Consider the following 10,059-nt stretch of genomic DNA (forward strand, 5'->3'; position numbering starts at 1 on the left):
CGGACGATGCTGAGGATGTTCTATGAGTCTGTGGTGGCCAGTGTGATCATGTTTGCTGTTGTGTGCTGGGGCAGCAGGCACCCAACAGAATCAACAAACCCATTCGTAAGGCCAGTGATGTTGTGGGGATGGAACTGGACTCCCTCACGGTGGTGTCTGAAAAGAGGATGCTGTCTAAGTTGCATGCCATCTTGGACAATGTCTCCCATCCACTACATAATGTACTGAGTGGGCACAGGAGTACATTCAGCCAGAGACTCATTCCACCGAGATGCAACACAGAGCGTCATAGGAAGTCATTCCTGTCTGTGGCCATCAAACTTTACAACTCCTCCCTTGGGGGGGTCAGACACCCTGAGCCAATAGGCTGGTCCTGGACTTATTTAATAATTTACTGGCATAATTTACATATTACTATTTAACTATTTATGGTTTTATTACTATTTATTATTTATGGTGCAACTGTAAAGAAAACCAATTTCCCCCGGGATCAATAAAGTGTGACTATGACTATGTAACAGACGAGGCCATGGGCTGATATGCCGGAATGGGGATGGGTAGTGGAATTAAAATTGTCGGCACCCAGGAAATCCTCCTTGTTGCTGATGGAGTGAAGGGTTCATAAGTGTTTGGGTGAGAGAATTGAAACGTCAATTCTTTATTCCTTTCCATAGGTGCTGCCCGACCTGCTGAGTTCCTCCAGCATTTTGTGTGTGTGCAACTCTAGATTTCTAGCATCTGCAGAATCTCTTGTGTTTGTGGATTAGAGATTTGACCTGGGCATTGAGCAAACTCAGCAGCTCTTCTTCCCCTTTCCCCCATGGTCCACTCTCCTCTCCTATCAGATTCCTTCCCCTCCTATCACCTCCAAACTTCTCACTTCATCCCTCCTCCTGACCCACTCACAGTCTTCCTCACCTGGTTTCACTTATCACCTGCCAGCTTGGACTCCTTCCCCTCCTACCCTTACCGTCTTATTCTGGCTTCTTCCCCTTCCTTTCCAGTCCTGATGAAAGGTCTTGGCCCAAAACACTGGCTCTTCACAGGTACTGCCTGACCTGCAGATTTCCTCCAGCACTTTGTATGCTTTCGATTTCCAGCATCTGCAGAATCTCTTGTGCTAATGAGCTCCTGCAGATGCCTTCAAAAAGAAGGTTGCATCTATAATCAAATATCCCCATTGTACAAGCCATGCTGTCTTATTGCTGAAAACACCTACCTAAGTGCATTGCCCTTGGTATGCCAACTACTCTGCCCAGATACACAAGAAACTGCACATCATAGAAACCAGCCTTCTTTCCATGGACCCTATCTATACTTCTCACTACCTCAGTAAAGCAGCCAGCATTATTAAGTAAATACCTCACCCACCCAGACATTATCTCATCTCACCTATCCACTCAGCAGAAGATACAAAAACCTGAAAAGGTGTAAAGCCAGGCTCAAGGACAGCTTCTATCCCACTGTTATAAGGTTCTTCAATGGGCGTTTTGTACAATAAGATGTGCTCTTGGCCTTGGAATCTTCCCTGTTATGATTTGCACTTTATCGTTTACCTGCACTGTACTTCTTAGGTAGCTTTTACACTTTATTGGGCATTGTTATTCTTTTCCCTTATTCTATCTAAATGCACTGTGAGATGATCTGATCTGTATGGAAAGTACGCAAGGCAAGCTTTTCGCTGTATCTCAGTAAAGGTGGCAACAATAAACTAGTATCAATATTTTGCAATGGACTTTGCCTTGTTTTGGTTTTAATTTTGTTCTTGCTTGTATAATTGTGTTTAATTTATGTTTTCTTGTGAATGACGTGTCTCTGGTGCTCTGTGTGCCTGTGATGCAGCTGTAAGTTAAGTTTTTCATTGCACCTTTTAGATTATGAAGACACGCAGTCCTCTTTTATTGTCATTTGGTAACGCATGCATTAAGAAATGATACAATATTTCCTCTGGTGTGATATCACAAAATACAGGACAGACCAAGACTGAAAAAACTACCAAAACCACATAATTATAACATATAGTTACAACAGTGCAACAATACCATAACTTGATGAAGAAGTCCATGAGCACAGTAAAAGTTCAAAGTCTCTCAAATCTCCCACATCTCACGCAGACAGGAGAAGGAAGAAAAGCTCTCCCTGCCATGCTGACCACAGTCCGACTCTGAGTCATCCGAAAACTTCGAGCTCTGATCAGCTCTCCATCACCGAGTACTGAGCGCCATCTCTGTCCGAACGATTCGACCTCAACTTCGGTCGCCAACAACAGGCAAAGCCGGGGATTTTGAGGCCCTTCCTCCGAAAGATTCCCAACCAGGCAGTAATGACAGCAGTGAACGAGCATTTCAGAAATTTCTCCAGATGTTCCTCTGTGCTTTCACGTCCATTCTCCATCAAATCAGAATTGTCCACGGCCCCTATTTAACAGATACGATATCATTTTTCACCGGAGGGCTGCGCAGGCGCAGGCGCGCTGCTCTCTCCTCCCGCCTATACAACGCACCTGTACAGATGGCAATAAGCTCAACCTGAGAACAGCTTCCATAAATAGAATCGTAGAGCACCACAGCACAGATCAGTCCATTGGGCCCATCTAGTGCTGAACTGTGATTCTGCCTAGTTCCTAGCAGCTGGATCACAACCCCCTCACATCCATGTACTTATGCAAACTTCTCTTAACTGTTGCAACCAAATCCACATCCACCACTTCCCCTGGCAGCTAATTTCACACTTCCACCCACCCCCGCGTGAAGAAGATCCCCCCAAGTTCTCCTGGTATATTTCAACTATCACCCTTAACCTATGACCTCTGGTTCCAGTCTCACCCAACCTCGCTTGAAAAGGCCTGCTTGTATTTACTCTCTAATACATACCCTTTCATAGTCTTATATACCTCTATCAAATCCCCTCTCATTCTCCTATACTCCAGGAAATAAAGCCCAGATCTATTCAACCTTTCTGTATAACTCAGATTCTCAAGTCCCAGCAACATCTTTATAAATTTTTTCTGCACTCTTTTAATCCTATGGATGTCTTTCCAGTAGGTAGGTGACCAAAACTGTATAAAGGGTAATATAATGACTGTTACTTTCAGCATGATTGCCATGGGTATTTTTGTTTTCATGCACTTCCCTGCCCTCAGGTTGGGTGAGAGAAAAAGTTGTTTAATTAGAGTATAAACTTGTTACTATTCTTATAGTTTAACTTTCCTATCCTGATTATACTGTATGTCTGTAACTTTCATATAATCACCTGTACATGTATAATTGTTCACCAAGTTTTCAGTAACTGGATGCATAAGTTAAAGGTGGAAGGTGAAATACTTAAGGGGAACCTAAGGGGGAACTTCTTTGCTCAGATGGTGATGTGAGTGTGGAATTGAGCTGCCAGTGGAAGTGGAAGATGCAGGTTCAGTTGTGACATTTCCGTGAAGTTTGCATGGGAGGGGTATGATGCAGGTGCAGGTAGATGGGACTAGGCCAAAAGTCAGGTCAGCATAGACTAGATGGGTTGAAGAGCCTGTTTCTGTGTTGTAGTGCCCTATGGCTCTCTTCCAGAACTACCCGAGAAGGCATTTGGGGATGAGTTAGATTGATCTTAGTGTAGGTTAAAGCAGACATCCCACCTTGCAAAAACTCATTTCAGGGAAGTAGCACCATCAATTTGCGGGAGACTTCCGGGAGAGGTGGGATGTCTGCAATAGAGTAGCTCCTTAGCAGCTGGCCAGCTAGTTTGAATAACGTTAGCTATGCTAGTGACTGAATGACACCTGTTAAACTCACCTCAACATGTCTTTTACAGTCTTAACCCACCATGGGCAATAGAAAAATCACTGTTGCAAACAGCACATCGAGCAACACTGTCATTATTTTGACCCCTATTAGGCAGGGGTACACTTTAGTGTAGTCTGGGGTGATGTACGTTTTATATTTTCTTTGGAACACTCTGCAATGGCAGACTCTCACTCGCTCTCTCTCTCGTCACTCGTGCGCTCTCAAGCGCTCTCGCTTGCTTTCTGTCTCACTCGCTCTCTCTCTCTCTCACTCACTCGCTCTCTCTCCCTCCCTCTCTCACTCACTTGCACGCTCTATCTTGCCTTCACTCTCGCTCTCGCTCTCTCTCTTGCTTTTCTCTCGCTTGCTCTCAAAAAATCGATTTCCGTGATATTGTATATAATTTGCAGGCATCAGGGAGCCACTATCAATATGCGAGAGACTCCCGGAACTTCCAGGAGAAGTGGGATGTCTGCTAAAGGGTCGTCATGGGCTGAAGGGCCCGTACCATGTTGTAGTGTTCTGTGTTCTATGTAATTTGGTAGTGCAGTCTCCCCTCAGTACCATGCTGCTGAGGTCACTGGAGAGCCTGAACCATTGACTGATAACCATTATTATCATACCCACCCTCCAGTTGCATTTTCTGAATCAGCCTCACTCACACTTCCAATCACCCATAGCTGAGCAGATAAGATCAAGGTACTCTGATGCACAAAGGCAGCCAGTCTTGACTTTTGGACAGGTGCCCTGAAACAAACAAACCAGTTTAATCCTGTTGTCAGCTGGAAAGACTTGTGTTCCTGCTGGTATCTGAACATAAAACAATGCTGTAAGAGTGTTGTAGTCCATCTCAGAAATGGAACTGGTTTGATCTGGAAGATGGAGACAATTGTTTTTGTGTGTGTGTTCACCAACAAGAGAAAATCTGAAGGTGCTGGAAATCAGAGCAACACACACAAACTGCTGGAGGAACACAGCAGGCCAGGCAGCATCTAGGAAAAGAGTACAATCGAGGTTTTGCGCTGAAGCATTGACTGTACTCTTTTCCATAGATGCTGCCTGGTCTGCTAATTTCCTCCAGCATTTTGTATGTTGCTTTTTTTAAGTATTTGCACAGTTTGCAATCTTTTGCACATTGTCTGTTTGTCAGTCTTTGTTTGTGTGTAGTTTTTCATTGAGTCCATTGTATTTCTTTGTTCTACAATGAATGTCTGCAAGAAAATAATCCTCAGGGTATTGCAGTGAATTCTAGTTAATTGGGACACTTCAGGACCAGTACATTTTGGCTCAATCAAGCAGCTGCCCCTTTTAGCCGAAGTTTCGTGGAAATAGTTAAAACATATAAAAGATATGAACTACCGTTTAACTGAGTAACTAATTATGTATATAAATGAAATACAGCGTGAATTAGAACACCACCAAAACTACAGCACTATAAAACGATGTATGAGTTCCTAATACACTGGTTATCGAGGGAGGAATTCATCCGGCGTACACTGCTGTGTTCTGTTGATTGACTGTAAGTTAACAAATTCAGCACAGGTACCTAGTGCAGATAATGGACTGCCTTCAAACAATGCTTTCAGCAATTGCATCTTCCAAATCATTACTTTGTTTGCAACATTCGAGATGATTATTGGTATCTTCAAATTCTTCATAGTTTTTAACTTGTTGAAGTAGTGAAGTAGTTTCATTTTCAGTCCCAACCATTTCTGGCAACTCCAAGCCTGAACGATTAAAACCACAGTGAGTAAAACAGTTTTGAATTGTCTTACTGTTTATTACTCGCCAACTATCAGTCACAAAAATCACTGTTTTTTGAACACCAACACGCAAGTGATGCTATTTAAAAACTGTTCACTCTAAGCACGATGAAGTATCTAATGGCCACACGACATGCGCTCACCAGACACTAGTTAGAAAATGTTCGGTAACAGTCTCCTCCCCCAATAAAGCGGCACGGTGTCCCAAATAAACGAAAGGAATCCAGGGTATTTTCTTGATGTGTTCTTGTTCTTCAAGAATTGTCCCAAATCAGTGGCTGCCTGGGTTAACCAATGGTCAAATTAACTGGAATCCTCTGTATATGGTAACATATACATACTTAGAGAATAAATTTACTTTGAAGTTGTTAGCCTGAGGTCAAAAGAAAAAATCATTAGACGCAGCCTGACAATTTTAACATGTCAGCTTGTCCAGCGGGTGAAATGTAGCCCCTCTTTGTCCATCCCTGGGTGTACCTGGAGAGGGAACACGCAGCACCCATGGGTAAAACGACAGATTTCCAGAATCAGTGGGCCCCTCAGGGGCTTAAATGTGTTTCAGACAGTGATTTGAAATTACTAATAGTATATTTTATAAGGTCCTGTATAAGAGTGTTGTTGGATCCTGGTGACCAGCAGGCCAGGCAACATCTGTGGAGGGGAGTAAACAGTCAACGTCCTGGGCCAAAACCTACCAAAGGGTTTCAGCCCGAATCATCGACTCTACTCTTTTCCATAGGTGCTGCCTGGCCTGCTGAGTTTCCTCCATCGTTTTGTGGTGTTGCTTGGATATCCAGCATCTGCAGATTTTCTCTTGTTTCTTATTGAGTACAGGAGATGGGATGTTATGTTGAAGTTGTATAAGACATTAGTGAGGCTATATTTGGAGTATTGTGTGCAGTTTTGGTCACCTACATACGGGAAAGATGTAAATAAGGTTGAAAGAGTACAGAGAAATTTTACAAGGATGTTGCTGGGACTGGAGGGCCCGAGTTATAAGAAAAGATTGAATATGTTAGAACTTTATTCCCATGGTCCTCACCTACCACCCCACCAGCCTTTGGGTCCAACATATTATTCTCCGTAACTTCCGCCACCTCCAACGGGATCCCACCACTAAGCACATCTTTCCCTCCCCCCGTCTCTCTGCTTTCCACAGGGATCGCTCCCTACGTGACTCCCTTGTTCATTCGTCCCCCCAATCCCTCCCCACTGATCTCCCTCCTGGCACTAATCCTTGTAAGCGGAACAAGTGCTACACATGCCCTTACACTTCCTCCCTTACCACCATTCAGGGCCCCAGACAGTCCTTCCAGGTGAGGCGACACTTCACCTGTGAGTCGGCTGGGGTGATATACTGCGTCCGGTGCTCCTGATGTGGCCTTCTATATATTGGCGAGACCCGACGCAGACTGGGAGATCGTTTTGCTGAACACCTACGCTCTGTCCACTAGAGAAAGCAGGATCTCCCAGTGGCCACACATTTTAATTCCACATCCCATTCCCATTCTGATATGTCTATCCACGGCCTCCTCTACTGTAAAGATGAAGCCACACTCAGGTTGGAGGAACAACACCTTATATTCCGTCTGGGTAGCACCCAACCTGATGGCATGAACATTGACTTCTCTAACTTCTGTTAATGCCCCACCTCCCCCTCGTACCCCATCCGTTATTTATTTATATACACAAATTCTTTCTCTCTCTGTCCCTCTGACTATACCCCTTGCCTATCCTCTGGGTTTTCCCCCCTCCCCCTTTTCCTTCTCCCTGGGCCTCCTGTCCCATGATCCTCTCATATCCCGTTTGTCAATCACCTGTCCAGCTCTTGGCTCCATCCGTCCCCCTCCTGTCTTCTCCCATCATTTCGGATCTCCCCCCTCCCCCTCCCACTTTCAAATCTCTTACTAACTCTTCCTTCAGTTAGTCCTGATGAAGGGTCTCGGCCCGAAACATCGACTGTACCTCTTCCTAGAGATGCTGCCTGGCCTGCTGCATTCACCAGCAACCTTGATGTGTGTTGCTTGAATTTCCAGCATCTGCAGAATTCCTCATGTTTGCTGTATATGTTTGTATTTTTTTTTATCAACAGTTTTCACCATACGATGTTAATGTGGAAGAGTGCACAGTAAATGATTAACCTTACTACGACTCTGTCTTCATTGGCTCCAGTTTAACTTGGTGTTTAGTCAGAGTTTCAACACACTGCATGAGAACACTACTCCCTCTATAGATTCTGCCTGACCTCCTGAGCTCCTCCCGAATTTTGTGTGTGGTGCTCAATGTTACACTTTGTAACTCCAAAACGTAAAACCTAATTGAAAGGAACTCAGCAGGTTGAGCAGCATCTGTGGGAGCAAAGGAAAGAGTCCGAATGCAGGCTTTCAACCTGAGATGTCGACAGTTCTCTTCCCTCCACAGATGCTGCTTGAGCCTTTGAGTTCCTCCAGCTGAATGTTTGTTGCTCCAGATACCAGCCTCTGCAGTTTCTTGTGCTCCTTAGTAAATATGTAACTACTCTTAGATTTAATGTGCAATTATTTACCTGTTTGCAGCCTTAATATTCTTTTGATGAAAAAAATATTAAGCATCTTATTTTAATTATCATATTTCGGGTGATGTTGCTGGAAAGGCTGATGGTCATTACTGATGAGGAGATGCTGCCTTCCTGAATAGTGTTGTCTGTGTAATGATGGTGCTTCCACAGTCTAGTTAGTGTTTTGATTCTGTGACATCATATTTATTCTGAATTGCTGTTATGAATAAATCCCTCTGTGTCCTCAATGGTGGAATTCTGGCCAACCACTACAGGAAGGGTGGGGAAGCTTTGGAAGGGGTACAGAAGAGGTTTGCCAGGATGCTTCATGGATTAGTGGGTTTGAGTTATAAGGAGAGGTTGGACAAATTTGGCTTGTTTCCCAAGTGTTGGAAGACTCAGGGAAACGTGATAGAAGTTTATAAAATCATGATAGGCTTAGATAAGGCAGACGGAACCTACCTGGGATCAAAATGTCGAATATTAGAGGACATGCATTTAAGATGAGAGAGGAAAAGTTTAAAGGAGACATTGAGGGCAAGTTATTTTTTACACTTGCAATGTTGGATGCCTGGAATGGCTGCCAGGGGTAATAGTGGATGCAGATATGACTGTGATGTTTAAGAGGCTTTCAGAGAGGCACATCGATATGGAGGGGTATAGGAAATTAAGGAGGTTCAGCTCGTCAGCGAACACTCTTCTACAGATGTACTGGACTGGTCTGGTATAGCAATTCAAGTGTGCAAGATTGTCAGAAGCTGCAGAGAGTAAAGAATTCTGCCTTATATTTCACCATCAGTAGTATCGAGAGGAGGTGCTGGCTCAAAGAGGCAACATCCATCATCAAAGATCTCCACCATACCTTGCAGGTCCCGTCGAGTAAGAGGTCAGAACCTTGAGGTCCCACACCAGCAACTTCCCTTCAACCTTTCAGTTCTTGAACCAACCGGCACAACCCTAATCACTACATTAGATTAGATTAGATTATGAGGACACTCAGTCCTCGTTTATTGTCATTTAGAAATGCATGTATTAAAAAATGATACAATGTTCCTCCAGTATGATATCACAGAAACACAAGACAGACCAAGACTAAAACTGACAAAAACCACATAATTATAACATATAGTTACAACAGTGCAAAGCAATACCGTAATTTGATGACAGCAGACCATGGGCATGGTTAAAAAAAGTCTTAAAGTCCCGATAGCCCCAACATCTCACGCAGATGGTAGAAGGGAGAAACTCTCCCTGCCATGAACTTCCAGTGCCGCAAACTTGCTGATGCAGCATCCTGGAAGCACCCGATCACAGTCTGGCTCTGAGTCCATCCGAGAACTTCGAGCCTCCGACCAGCCCTCTGACACCGAGCACCGAGCACCACCTCCGCTGAGCGCTTTGACCCCAGCCCCGGCTGCCGAGCAATAGGCAAAGCTGAGGACTTGGGGCCTTCCCCTCCGGAGATTTTGGATTACACAGTAGCGGCGGCAGCGAAACAGGCATTTCAGAAGTTTCACCAGATGTTCCTCCATGCTGTCACGTCTGCCTCCATCAAATCAGAATTGTGCACGGCCTCCTACTTAACAGATTACAGATATTCATCACCGGAGAGGCCACGCGCACTGCGTCATAGTGTTACATTTTAGCAAAACTATCTCCACTGAGATTGCTTACCCCTACAATGGACTTTTCTTGTACAAATTGTATTCTTTCTTGTAAAAATGGTGCATAATTTATGTATAATACATATTTATCTTGTGAATATTTATCTGATGCCACGTGCCCGTGGTGCTGCTGCAAGTATGACTTTCATTGCATCTTAAAGATAAAGAAAAGATTTGCCTCATGTCCATTGAAACGCACAGTGTTGATTGTGTCAAATCGAATCAGGGAGGATTGTGCTGGGCAGCCCACAAGTATCGCCACGTATCCGGCCCCAACATAGCATGCCCCAACTTACTAACCCTAACCCGTATGCTAGTCTTTG

Source organism: Mobula birostris, chromosome 23 (genome assembly GCF_030028105.1).
Source record: "Mobula birostris isolate sMobBir1 chromosome 23, sMobBir1.hap1, whole genome shotgun sequence".
Lineage (NCBI taxonomy): Eukaryota > Metazoa > Chordata > Chondrichthyes > Myliobatiformes > Myliobatidae > Mobula > Mobula birostris.